At 44.8% G+C, this 11,872-nt stretch overlaps 1 long non-coding RNA gene and 1 pseudogene across 2 annotated transcripts; both read left to right on the forward strand.

Annotated features, from left to right (window-relative positions):
* The first annotated feature begins 4,971 nt into the window (after nucleotides 1-4,971).
* Nucleotides 4,972-5,577, forward strand: Ube2n-ps2 (ubiquitin-conjugating enzyme E2N, pseudogene 2; annotated as a pseudogene). The gene has a single exon (XR_015634934.1). The product of XR_015634934.1 is annotated as a ubiquitin-conjugating enzyme E2N, pseudogene 2 (transcript).
* Nucleotides 5,578-7,099: 1,522 nt separating this feature from the next.
* On the forward strand, nucleotides 7,100-11,667 carry LOC148002386 (uncharacterized). Its single transcript, XR_015634935.1, has 3 exons — nucleotides 7,100-7,357; nucleotides 7,580-7,711; nucleotides 10,660-11,667. It is a non-coding gene; the product is annotated as an uncharacterized LOC148002386 (long non-coding RNA).
* The last annotated feature ends 205 nt before the right edge of the window (nucleotides 11,668-11,872 follow it).

Here is an 11,872-nt window from a genome sequence, read left to right on the forward strand (position 1 = left end):
TCCTGAGATGGTCTGCCTTGGTTATAATAATCCATTTCAGATTTTCTCCCGTAGTCAGGGCCCAGGAGAAAACCACTCTAGGAAAGATTCCTGCTATTAATATGCTTTTCCTGTCATTAAACATATGGGACAATCACTAGGTATTAGCCCACCATTTTGAGCAGCTCTCTGCACATTTATGAAGATTTTCTGTCTTGCAGTGAGGCTACATAGAGAGATAGATGATTTCTTGATACTTAATGATGATCCTATAAGAATTCCTGAAATTATATCAGTATTTGTTAAGATATTTTATAGCAGGACTGCTAGTAAGTCAGTTCTGATAGTCAAAACAGCAATGAGAGCTCTGCCAGTTCCCCACGTGTTAGCGGTTCGTGGCTTCTAGATGGCAGTCAGATTTTCTACCTCTCAGAGCACATTCCAAGAGGTTGTAAAACCGTTCACCAAAAGTCATCAAAAGGAACTAATGACTTATTTTAGGACAGAAGATAAGATATTGACTGAGCTTATCTATACAAAACTTCACCAATAACTTAGTTACTTGGTTTTAAAATCTTGATGAGCCTGTGGAAGCTGAGACAGTTGATGAACGTTTAGCCAGGTAATTTCTCCTAATGGATATGCATGTAAACATTCACTGATGTTAGCTTTTTATTCAATGTCTGATTTAAATTTCTGTGTAAACTTGTGCTCAACTCTTTAACATGCGTTCTTCTATTCTGAAAGATGTATAAGTGCTGAGGACAAAGAGAGGAGAGCGAAATATTTTCCCTTATGCCCCTTTTTCATTCATTCTGTTTTCCCCCTTTTGCTTAGAGAGCTTTCATAGGAAACATTTTACAACTTAGTAATAAATGCTAAAATCACTTTTCCAAGTGTTCCTTTTTCTTTCTGCGACTTCGACTTGGACTATCAGGCTGAAAGTTAGAGCCACTCAGTTCCCACTGAGATAGAACAAAGACTACATAACTGTCTTAGTCAGGGTTCTATTCCTTCACAAAACATCATGACCAGGAAGCAAGTTGGGGAAGAAAGGGTTTATTCAGCTCACACTCCCACGTTGCTGTTCATCACCAAAGGAAGTCAGGACTGGAACTCAAGCAGATCAGGAGCCTGGAGGCAGGAGCTGATGCAGAGGCCATGGAGGGTGCTGCTCCCTGGCTTGCTTCCCCATGGCTTGCTCAGCCTGCTTTTGTATAGAATCCAGGACCACCAGCCCAGGGTTGGCTCCACCCACAGTGGGCTGGTTCCTCCTCCATTGATCACTGATTGAGAAAATGCCTTACAGCTGGATCTCATGGAGGCAATTTCTCAAGGGAGGCCTCTTTCTCTGTGATAACTCCAGCTTGTCTGAAGTTGACATAGAAAACCAGAGACCATCAGTCTATAAATCCACACCCACTGCTTTACTGCTGTGAGCAGACACCATGACCAAGGCAAGTCTTATAAAAGACAACATTTGATTGGGGCTGGCTTACAGGTTCAGAGGTTCAGAGGTTCAGTCCATTATCATCAAGGTGGGGGCAGGGCAGCATCCAGGCAGGCACGGTGCAGGAGGAACTGAGAGTTCTACATCTTCATCTGAAGGCTGCTAGCAGAATACTGGCTTCCAGGCAGATAGAATGAGGGTCTTAAAGGTCATGCCAAAGTGACACACCCACTCCAACAAGGCCACACCTCCCTCAACAAGGCCACACCTCCTCCAACAGGGCCACACCTCCTCCAACAGGGCCACACCTAGTACTGCCACCCCCCTGGGCAGAGCTTATACAAATCATCCCATTCCACTCTCTGGTTCCCATTGACTTGTTCAAACACATGAGTCTGTATGGCCCATACTTAAACATAGCATAATGCAAAGTACATTTAATCCAACTTCCCAAGTCCCCATAATCTATAGCAGTCTCAACAATGTTAAAAATTCAAAGTCTCTCCTCAGATTCATGGAATCACTGAGCTGTAATCCTCACAGCAAGACAGGAAACCAGCTGGGCAGACTCCAAACTCTGCAACTCCATGTCTGGGTTAGGGTTAGGGGGTTCGGGTTCGGTTTAGGATTTAAGTTTAGTGTTTATGGTTGGGGTGGGGAGCTTAGGGTTAGGGGTTTTTATCTTATTATGTTGAAAGTACACTAGCAAACTCAGAGCCATGAATTTGCTATTTGGCCCCAGAACTCACATGTGTAATCAGCTCATAAATTTGTGATGGCATCAATAGAAGGGCTGAGTCTAAACCTTGTACTTTTTACAATTTTTTTTAACAAATTCTATTCCAAAGTATAGATATGATTTTAGCTTAGTTACCAAATGAGATTATGACTGTATAACTAAATCTAGCTAATTCCTCCCTGTTAAATTACAACCATTTCTAAATTCCTCATAAAACAACCTTAGAATAACCAGTTTCAGCCCCTCAAAAGTCCAGGGAATTGGGGTGACGACTCCGCCATAACTTCTTCAAGCTGTACATGGGCATTGAGATATCCTTGTGGGTATGGGGTAGGAAGAATGAAGCAAATGCTGTAGCCGATGTGTCCTGACCTGACCCAGCTGAAAGTCCTTGAGACCAGGAATCCAAGTAGGCACATTCTGCAAAATACAACTCTCAAGACAAAAGATTAGAATCGAGATATCCTGTTTGATTCTCCTGAATCTAATTTTTCTGGCAGTCTCCCTCTCTCAAATCTGATCAGTATGACTCTGAGGTTCCCAGAGCCTAATCACAGTTTGTTTGTTTTTTTTTTAAATTTTTTTAAGATTTATTTATTATGTACACAGAGTTCCACCTGCATGTATACGTGCAGGCCAGAAGAGGGCACCAGATCTCATTATCGGTGGTTGTGACCCACCATGTGGTTGCTGGGAATTGAACTCTTGACCTCTGGGAGAGCAGACAGTGCTCTTAACCTCTGAGCCATCTCTCCAGTCCCTAATCACACTTTTTAAAAACACAAAGACAAAATCTTTCTTCCAAAATACTGTGTTCCTTATAACCACAAAAGCTTGTATCTTGCACTCTCTCCCAGAGTAATAATATAACCATAAAACTCAAAGTCACACCCATTATGAAGATAATATTTCCTTCTACACCTCCTTTTATTTTCCATTTCTTTTTCCCCATGAGGACAGTGATGTGTTAAGACAGAATATCACATGCAGCCAGGGTCGTCTTGGAGATACTCCGACCTCTACCTCTTGAAGGGTGAGATTATAGGTGTGGATATCATGCCCAAGTTTTCCAAGCAGTAATTCATGGATGCGGAACCCTGAGCCGCAAATTATCTGTCTAATCTTTGGGAAATTGCTGAGGTGATGACAACATTGAGGAGTAGACTCAGAGAGAGCAGCCTCCACTGGTGTTGGCTCCTTGACGCCCGTTCCTCTAGGGTATGGCGTAAACCTAGGCATCAGTTCTAACACAGTCTGTTTCACTTGACACAATTAGAGGCATCAAAATGACCAGGAGGGACTACAGCTTAAAGCACAGGAAAGGCCGTCTCAAGCCAGACTCCATCACTCCAGGAGATGCTCTCAGAGTCAATGATCCTTGGCCAGAGAGGACCACCCCATGGTGTTATGAGATGTAAGAGATGGTTCCAAGGTGCCTCCCTCCAGCTTCTGACAGTGTTTATTTTATTTAAAAACTAGTGTTTATTTAAACACAGACACAGATTGGACAGGGTAGAGATGAGTATCTTTAAGATTCACATGGCAGTCTTTCTAGACCATCCTCCATGTCCACCTCCTTGCCATTCAACAGAGCATCAGATCGTGGGATCTGCTGCTGACACTTTGAAGCATTTCCAGAAAGATCCCTGTTATGTGACTATCAGTTTTCAAAATGTTTAATTCCAAGCTTCTTCAGAATTTGAAAGGTTCATAGGAAGAACACACAATGACCAGAGTGCCCCTGGCTACGTTAGTGATGGGCAGGGAAAGAAAAGTCCTGCGGGTTTTCCTTACAGCTTTCCCTCCTGTGTCCGTGATTGGCCTCTGAGGTCCTGCACCGCTTCTCCTTGGTAACGTTGTCTGACGAACAGGCAATGAATTCTGGTCTTTGATGTTCATGCAGAGATCACGATTTCCTAGTAATTCAATGTGTTTTCTTAGAATCCACATTACACTGAATAGTGTAAAACATCTAAGCTGACTTACGTGTAAGGAGGATGTGTCTGGGTTCTGTGCTGTTACTACAGAATTCTACAATTGTGCAGTGTAACTCAACCGCGTTGTTGTGGCTGCTCAGCGTGACTCACTGAGCATCTAACTCACAATTCATTGATGGTTAACAGAGTTTGCTTTTGAAAACTGTTGCCAAGTGCAACGCATGTTCCTTCCATCCAGTCATCTTGATCTACTATAAATTTGTTCGTGATCAGAAAACTAAACTTAAGTACATTCACTGAAATATGGATACAGTGATCCTGGGAAATTATATTAAGAATAAAAATGCACTGAAGAGATGGCTCAGTGCTTAAGAGCACTGACTGCTCTTCCAGAGGTCCTGAGTTCAAGTCCCAGCAACCACACGGAGGCTCACAGCTATCTGTGATGGGATCTTGGTGTTCTCTTCTGGTGTGCAGGCTGAACACTGTATATAATAAATAAATAAATCTTTTAAAAAACAATAAAAATGCAAAACCCTTGCCAAAAAAGGGAGAATCCTTGTCTCTTCCCTAAGAAGGTAGGTGAGATTTATTTGAGATGACAAAAGGCTCTATGTCTGTTTGAAGAAGATGGTTTGTCACCCTGATGCTCTGCACCTAAACTACAGATCAGAAGGTTCCCTTTGGTGTGGGAGCACAGTCCTGTAAAATCCATGTAGTTGAGCAAGTTTGCACATCCTGACCTCCAGCCAGAGTCCTGATCACACTGGGAATAGGCTGCTGAAATGTGCTTCAAAGACTCACTCACCCAGAAACAATTTTTCTTTTAAAATTAAAGACCGACTCCTTCGTGAGACGAGCGGAGCAGAGGCCGAACTCGGGATCTGACAAGATGGCCGGGCTGCCCCACAGGATCATCAAGGAAACCCAGTGTTTGCTGGCAGAACTAATTACTGGCTTGAAAGCAGAACCAGATGAGAGCAGCGCCTGTTATTTTCATGTGGTCATTGCTGGTCCCAGGATTCCCACTTTGAGGCAGGGACTTTTAAACTCGAACTATTCCTTCCAGAAGAATACCCAATGGCAGCACCTAAAGTAGGTTTCATGACCAAAATTTACCATCCTAATGTAGACAAGTTGGGAAGAATATGTTTAGATATTTTGAAAGATAAGTGGTCCCCAGCACTGCAGATCCGGACAGTTCTGCTGTCAATCCAGGCTTTGTTAAGTGCTCCTAATCCAGATGATCCATTAGCAAATTATGTAGCTGAGCAGTGGAAAAGCAACGAAGCCCAAGCCATAGAAACAGCGAGAGCATGGACGAGGCTCTATGCCATGAACAACATTTAAGTCGATCAGATCATCAAGTGTACACCACTTCTCCTGTTCTACCAAGACTCCTTCCTTTTTTTGTTTGCATTTAATGGACACAGTCTTAGAAACATTACAGAATAAGAGCCCAGGCATCTTCATCTTTGGCTATCACATGCACATTAGTAGACCTGTCTTCTCCTGATTCGATGTTGTAAAGCATGAGCAGAGGCTGGAGCATCACCCTGGTTGCTGAGAAGCGGGACTCTCTGCTTTGACTCCTTTCCCCATCATGGTCTAAATGCAAGGCGCTGTGAATGAAGGTAGCTGTCAGGATTAGCTGCCAGGGGCGTGGGTATTTTTATTTTATTTTTTAGGGGGAAAGTAGTTTTATTTTAATTTTATGGCTTCCTGTCCCCTCCACTCTCTCAAGGAATCTAATTGCAGTGGTTAAATGCAGGTAACCAGCTTTTTAGAATATGCTCTGTAGCCAAGTCCAACCTTAGACGCTGTAGATGGACAAGCTTGATTGTCTGACCCAAAATGGGAACATTAAATAAACATCACAGCCCTCACTAATAACATTGTGACTTTGCTCTCAAGTGTAGATTCTCCGCCCCCTCTCCCAGCCCCCAAGGACAAAGAAAAAGCTTGTGACCATTTTGTATGGAGTGTCTGGAAACTTCTGTAAATCTTATGTTTTAGTAAAATATTTTTTGCTATTCTAAAATTAAAGTCTGTGAAAACTTTTTTAAATTTAATTTTATTTTAAATCTTGTATTTTTAAAATTTATTTACATATAATATAATGTAATTATTAAATTTAATTATTTATAAAACTATCATAATTGTTTTCTAATAAAATAAGCATCACACATGAACATTTCTGTAAGGGAAATTTACTGTACACAGCCCCGCACCTTTCTCAGAATTTCTTTCGGCGTCTCATTACATGAAATCCGTTCAGTAGAAGCCACCAGGGGGCGCCTGAGCGCTGTCCTCCACCTGCGTCCTGTGTAAGGAGCGCTGGCCGCAGGTGAGACTGGAAAACAGACGTCTCCAGGAGTGCGCGTTCAACAGGAGAAAGATAAACTTCAACAAAGAGGGACTGAGACAGTGGGGATGAGCCATTCACTTCTGTGAACAAGAGACTGTGACTCTCACACCTTCTACCCCGGCAGTCCCTTCTCCACATCCCCAGTCGGCGACTCCCCTGCACCTGTGCAGAGCGACGCCACGACAGGCACCGACGCAGCGGCTGCCGGTCTATGTCCTGCTGTGGCAATCTCCTTCAGTCACGAGGAGGAGTTGTCTTTAAAATCGCGTCCTCAGGAGGAACAGAAATGACCAGGACCCACGGCTCCATCCCGGTCTCCACTGCAGCCGCCAGGGCCCTTCGTCCTCCCTGCCCGCGCCTGTGCGACGTCAGAAGAGTAAGAGGAAAGGGTTGGCCCGGCGAGCACCTACCACAAGTCCAGCGCGGCGGTGTGGGGCTCTAAATCCCCTGAATCCTGATTAAATGTCAGCTCCGCATTCTAAAGGACAGGGACGAAGGACGAGACGTGCGGGCATTTGAGCAAACTGTTTACTTTAGAAAGTGTTTCTGGTCCTGACGCCATCCCTGCCCCGAACACCGTGGGCACGCGGTCCCCGCCGCGCCCCTCCACCTGCACAGCGGCTGAGGACACTCGGCCCGCGAGGTCCGCGTGAAAATGGCTGCCGTAGGCCCATGAGGAGCCGCCCTGTCAGGTGCCGCCTTCTTGGAGGAAGTTCGTCACTGTGGCCTCGAGAGTTGAGGAGCTCAAGCCGGGCCTAGTTGCTCCGTTTCTCTTCTTGACGCCTGTCAGTCCAGATGGAGAAATCCCGGCCGCCTCTCCACACCATGTCTGCCTGCGAGCGGCTGCGCTTCCCCGTGATGATAATGGACTAAACCTGTGAACTGTAAGCCAACCCTAACTAAGTATCTTCCTTTATAAGAGTTGCTATGTCCACGGTGTCTCTTCACGACAGGAGAAACCCCAACTAAGACACCACCCATTTGATTTTGGGGATCTTCTTGGTTAGGTTTTCCTGGGATCCAAACTGAGGGCGTGGGAATGTTCTGAGGGGGGTGGGTCTCTTACCTGTTCCTTTATTTTATTTTATTTTATTTTATTTTTTCAGACAGAGCATCAATCCCCCTGCCTCAGCTTCTTGATTGCTGTTCTTATAGCTATGCAGCATCGCACCTGGACAGACTCACAGACTTCACTCTGGAAACCTCAAGGTTTCTGAACAATCGGGAAATGAGTTGAGGTTGGTTAAATAGTCCAGTCCTCGTTTGTATGTTTTTCCAATATTTAATTGGCTCAGTGTCCCGGCTCAGAGATGCTCAGAGGTAGGAAACTGTGAGATGAGAAATGGCCAGTGCAGGCACATTGACAGCCGTGAGGACCGACGGCTCGATAGGGTGGGTGGTAATCAGCCGACTGCCAGTCCCACCATCAGGCAGCCCTCGCACTGGAGCTGTGCAGGAGCCAACAACCCCAGAATTCCTGGCCACTTCCAGGATGTCCTCGTGCTCAGAGCCCCATTAAGTAATTAATATTTACTATGAGGACCTTGGGCCACCAAGAGGAGTAATTATGCTCTTTACTCTGATTCCTAAGGCAGGTGCTTACATAATACACTGAATTAACATTAAGAATCATTAACACTTACTGAACTCTGTGTGCCGAGACTTGTGTTCCATGCTTTATAGGGATTATCTCATTGTAGAAATATTCCCATATAAAACAGCTTTAACCAAAAATATTTCGGTACTTAAGCTTTAGTTGGCTGAAAATTGTTCATATGTGGATGTCGGACCCTCCTGGGCCCTGTCAGTGGCTGCCCCTGCTGAGCCTGGCCCGAGCCCTGGAAGCCTTTTGTTCCTAACACAGGAACATCCTGGCCTTTCTGTTTGGCCATGGTGGATTAACCCGGGCACTAAGATCTTTTCAAGTCAGGGCTGGGTTAAGGTTTCTGTTTTTCTGCTGAGAATGTAAACTTGTTTCTCCATTGTGCTCTCACTGGTGGGCTTGGGGTATATCTTCTGTGAACCTCAGTAAATGTTTTGGCATTTTCATAACACAAATGATCGGAGTATGTGTTTTCTCTTAAACCTTGCAGGCCTTCGCCTGGTTCTTGGTACCATGGCAGTGCAGGCGTCATCATGTGGAAAACACATTTAGTAAGGAGGCTTTGATTAAATGATGGCTTCCATGTTCTCCTTTGGACTGGGTGTGTGCATAAACACATTAATCCTGGCAAGTGCATTCAGTATGTATTTTTGTACTGTGCTCTGTCCTTCAGTAGGACCAGTAATTCCTTATCCATGGGAAATGCATGTCGAGACTCCAGTGGAATAGCAAACCTTATGTGTGCTGTTTTTCTGTACACGGATGTTGATGATAAACGTTAGCCTATACATTAAACACAACAACAGGTTAACAGCCATTTTTAACTGAAACCTACAATAAAAGTGACACAAATCGGCTGTTGTACCCTTAAAATAATACGTGCACTGTTCTTCCTGTGATGATGTGGGATGGCAATGCCACTCCGTAGTAAGATAAAGGTAGCGAGAGAACACAGCACTGTGGTAGCAATGGGCTTCTATGGAAGTTATCTGAACACAGAGCTGCAGTGACAGTAGATTTGGGACAGAGACAGCGATGGAGCAACACATGGGTGGGTGACTACACAGACTGGATACAGACAAAGGGATGGTTTGCATCTTAGGTGTGAGACCGAGAAAGACAGCGCAAAACTGTGCTGAGGGCTTCTCTGTTCCTAAGCTACTCCTGGCACAGAACTCACAGCTTTGCAGGGGACACCTGCACTGCTCAGGTTGCCTTCCACCTCCACCTTGGTCCCATTTCTCTGAGCCTCTGCAGCCCTCACTTCCTGTCCATTGGGTGAGCCGAGCTCTGCTACTCATCTCTCATGTTCACAGCCCCTTCTCCTCTGGCTCTTCTGTTCACTCCTCCGATGCTGGTTCGTCACTCCACCATTCGTCTCCTGAGAGCTTCACTTTTCTCATATGAACAACAGGGATTATACCACTCACACATATTGTGCATTACTCTAAATAACATGCAAAGAGATTGCCACACTAATGTTATTATCTGAGTGCACTTTGTATAAGATCCAATGTTCTAAAATATGGTATTCACATCACATTTATTTTTAAAGTTTTTGACAAAAATTAATTTTGTTGTGTGTATGGTGAATGCGAGGGCACATACATATTATGGCACATGTGTGAAGATCAGGGTAACTTTGTGGAATTGGTTCTGTTTACCTTTGCATGAGCTCTGGGACTTGCACTCAGGTCTTTAGGTTTATGTGGTAAGAGCTTTTTTATCCCCTCTGAGCCATGTTGCCAGGCCTCACATAGCTTTCTGGAAGTGTATTTTTAGGAATAAACATGGAACGATCTGCACAGCCTAAACCTTGACCAGGGACCCATCTGCTGCTTCCACATTGTCAGCATCAGCCCCTAAGCCAGCCTTCTCCGAAGACCTAGGCACTCAGATTGTTTTCTCAATGATTGAGCCGCATCTCTCCCAACAAGGAACTAACAGGACAGTCAAATTATGTGTTCTCTGAATTACGTTTATGAGTCTGAAGCATTAAAGAAAAGTATTTTGCTTTCCAAAACATATTCTGTACTTTACAAGCATTAGTTACTGTTGCTTGTAAAACACAGCAGAGCCAGCCTGATACATAAGTACGTGAGGTCAAACACAAGCCAGATTGCTTTTTTACTTTCAAATCCCCAATCGTTATTTAGCTGTCATGTTCTTACCCTTTCTGTAGACGTTGGCACTGTTTACAATGAATTCCAACCATTAATTTATAAGAGCTACCCCCACTTGAAAGCAGCCCCCTTCCCTCCCATCCTTTTTCTTCCCTCTCTTGTCTCCTTCTTCTCTTTTCTGCTCTTTCTGTTTTATTTTTGAGACAAGGTCTCCTCCGTATGTAGCTCAGTCTGGTCTCAAACTCTCCACTCTTCTGCCTTAACGTCCAAGCTGTAGGCATGTAGGCATGTCATACCACGTGCGTGTATGGCAACCTTTTCATTCAGATTCTCTTTTCTGCAGTAGTGGTGGCTTTTCCTTTATATAAAATCTAAACTTAACTTTCTTTCCTTCTCCAATTATTTTTAAATTTTTAATTTAATTAATTACTTAATTTTTATGATTTCCTTCTATTCCCAGGACCTCTCCTAGGAAAGACAGAACAAATCGTGGCGCTCCCGGGCTCGGAACGAATTACAGAGAGAAATCCCGAGAGTTTGCTGTGGCGTTCAAGGCCCTTGGAGTCATCTGGAACGGGCTTTTCTGCTTCCTGTTGATGTTTTCCACCTACACGGGGCTGCCTCCCCTGTCTGCCCAGTGCCCACAAGGAGCCCTCAGGCCCTGACATTCCTCACTGGCTCAATCCTTCTTTCTCCATCAGGACTCTCTCTCCTCTCAGCCCCACGACGTCCTCTCCCATCCTCTCTGGCATCCAGTAATTGCCCATGCACTGGCCTCTCCTTTCCAACTCCGGTTCAGTCCTGCTGCGGGTTGGCCTGACGCTGTTCACATTCTGATGTTAATTCTGCTTCCTCCCAGGGCTGCCCCAGGTGAGCACAGTCCTACTCGGTGAAAGGCGAGCCTTCTCCCCATTTCAACTGGACAATAAAGGCCGGAGTCTGTGATTGGGCAGTGGAGGGGAAAGGCGGGGTGGGAGGTCTTAGAGGGTGGGGCAGGTGAGCAGAGAGGAGGACGGAAGGGAAGGAGAGGGGACGCAGGAGGAGGAAGCACGATGGACCAGAAGCCTGTGGCCAGGAGAAACCGCAAGTAGGAAGGGGATCCTGTAGCTGGGGAATAAGGTAATGTCGTGTTGTATCTGCCCATTCTAGGCAGAGAGCTTATGATTCTAACAGCTGGGTTGTGTGGTTTTTAAGGGGTTGGAAATTCCAGCTACGCTGCCCGTCTTAAATTCTGGATGTTCTTTCTTCTACCTTCCTCAAACGTTGCTATTTCTTCCTAAAGGTCAATGCCCCCCACCCCCGCTTCCATTCCCCCTTGTTGCTTTGTAAGTCATAGATGTTTACAACATTTTTGCTAGATCTGGAAAGTCACCAAGTGTTAGAATTGAGAGAACCAGGCCCCAACTCAGGCCACAGAGCCTTGTAAGAATGAGAAGTTAAAATTACCAAAATAGACTGCTGGAATGAGTCAGCCTGGTCTTATTTTTTCCCTAAACCGAATGGTTCACATACGTATTATTGAACCTTACAAATATAAGAAAATCCAGTGTTTTCCAAATAAAACGTGACCATCTATTCAAATAGAAATCATCTTGTCTAGGAAGCGCAAGGCCCTGGGTTCGGTCCCCAGCTCCGAAAAAAAGAACCAAAAAAAAAAAAAAAAAAAAAAAAAA

This window comes from Rattus norvegicus, chromosome 12 (genome assembly GCF_021556685.1).
Source record: "Rattus norvegicus strain SHRSP/BbbUtx chromosome 12, alternate assembly SHRSP_T2T, whole genome shotgun sequence".
NCBI lineage: Eukaryota > Metazoa > Chordata > Mammalia > Rodentia > Muridae > Rattus > Rattus norvegicus.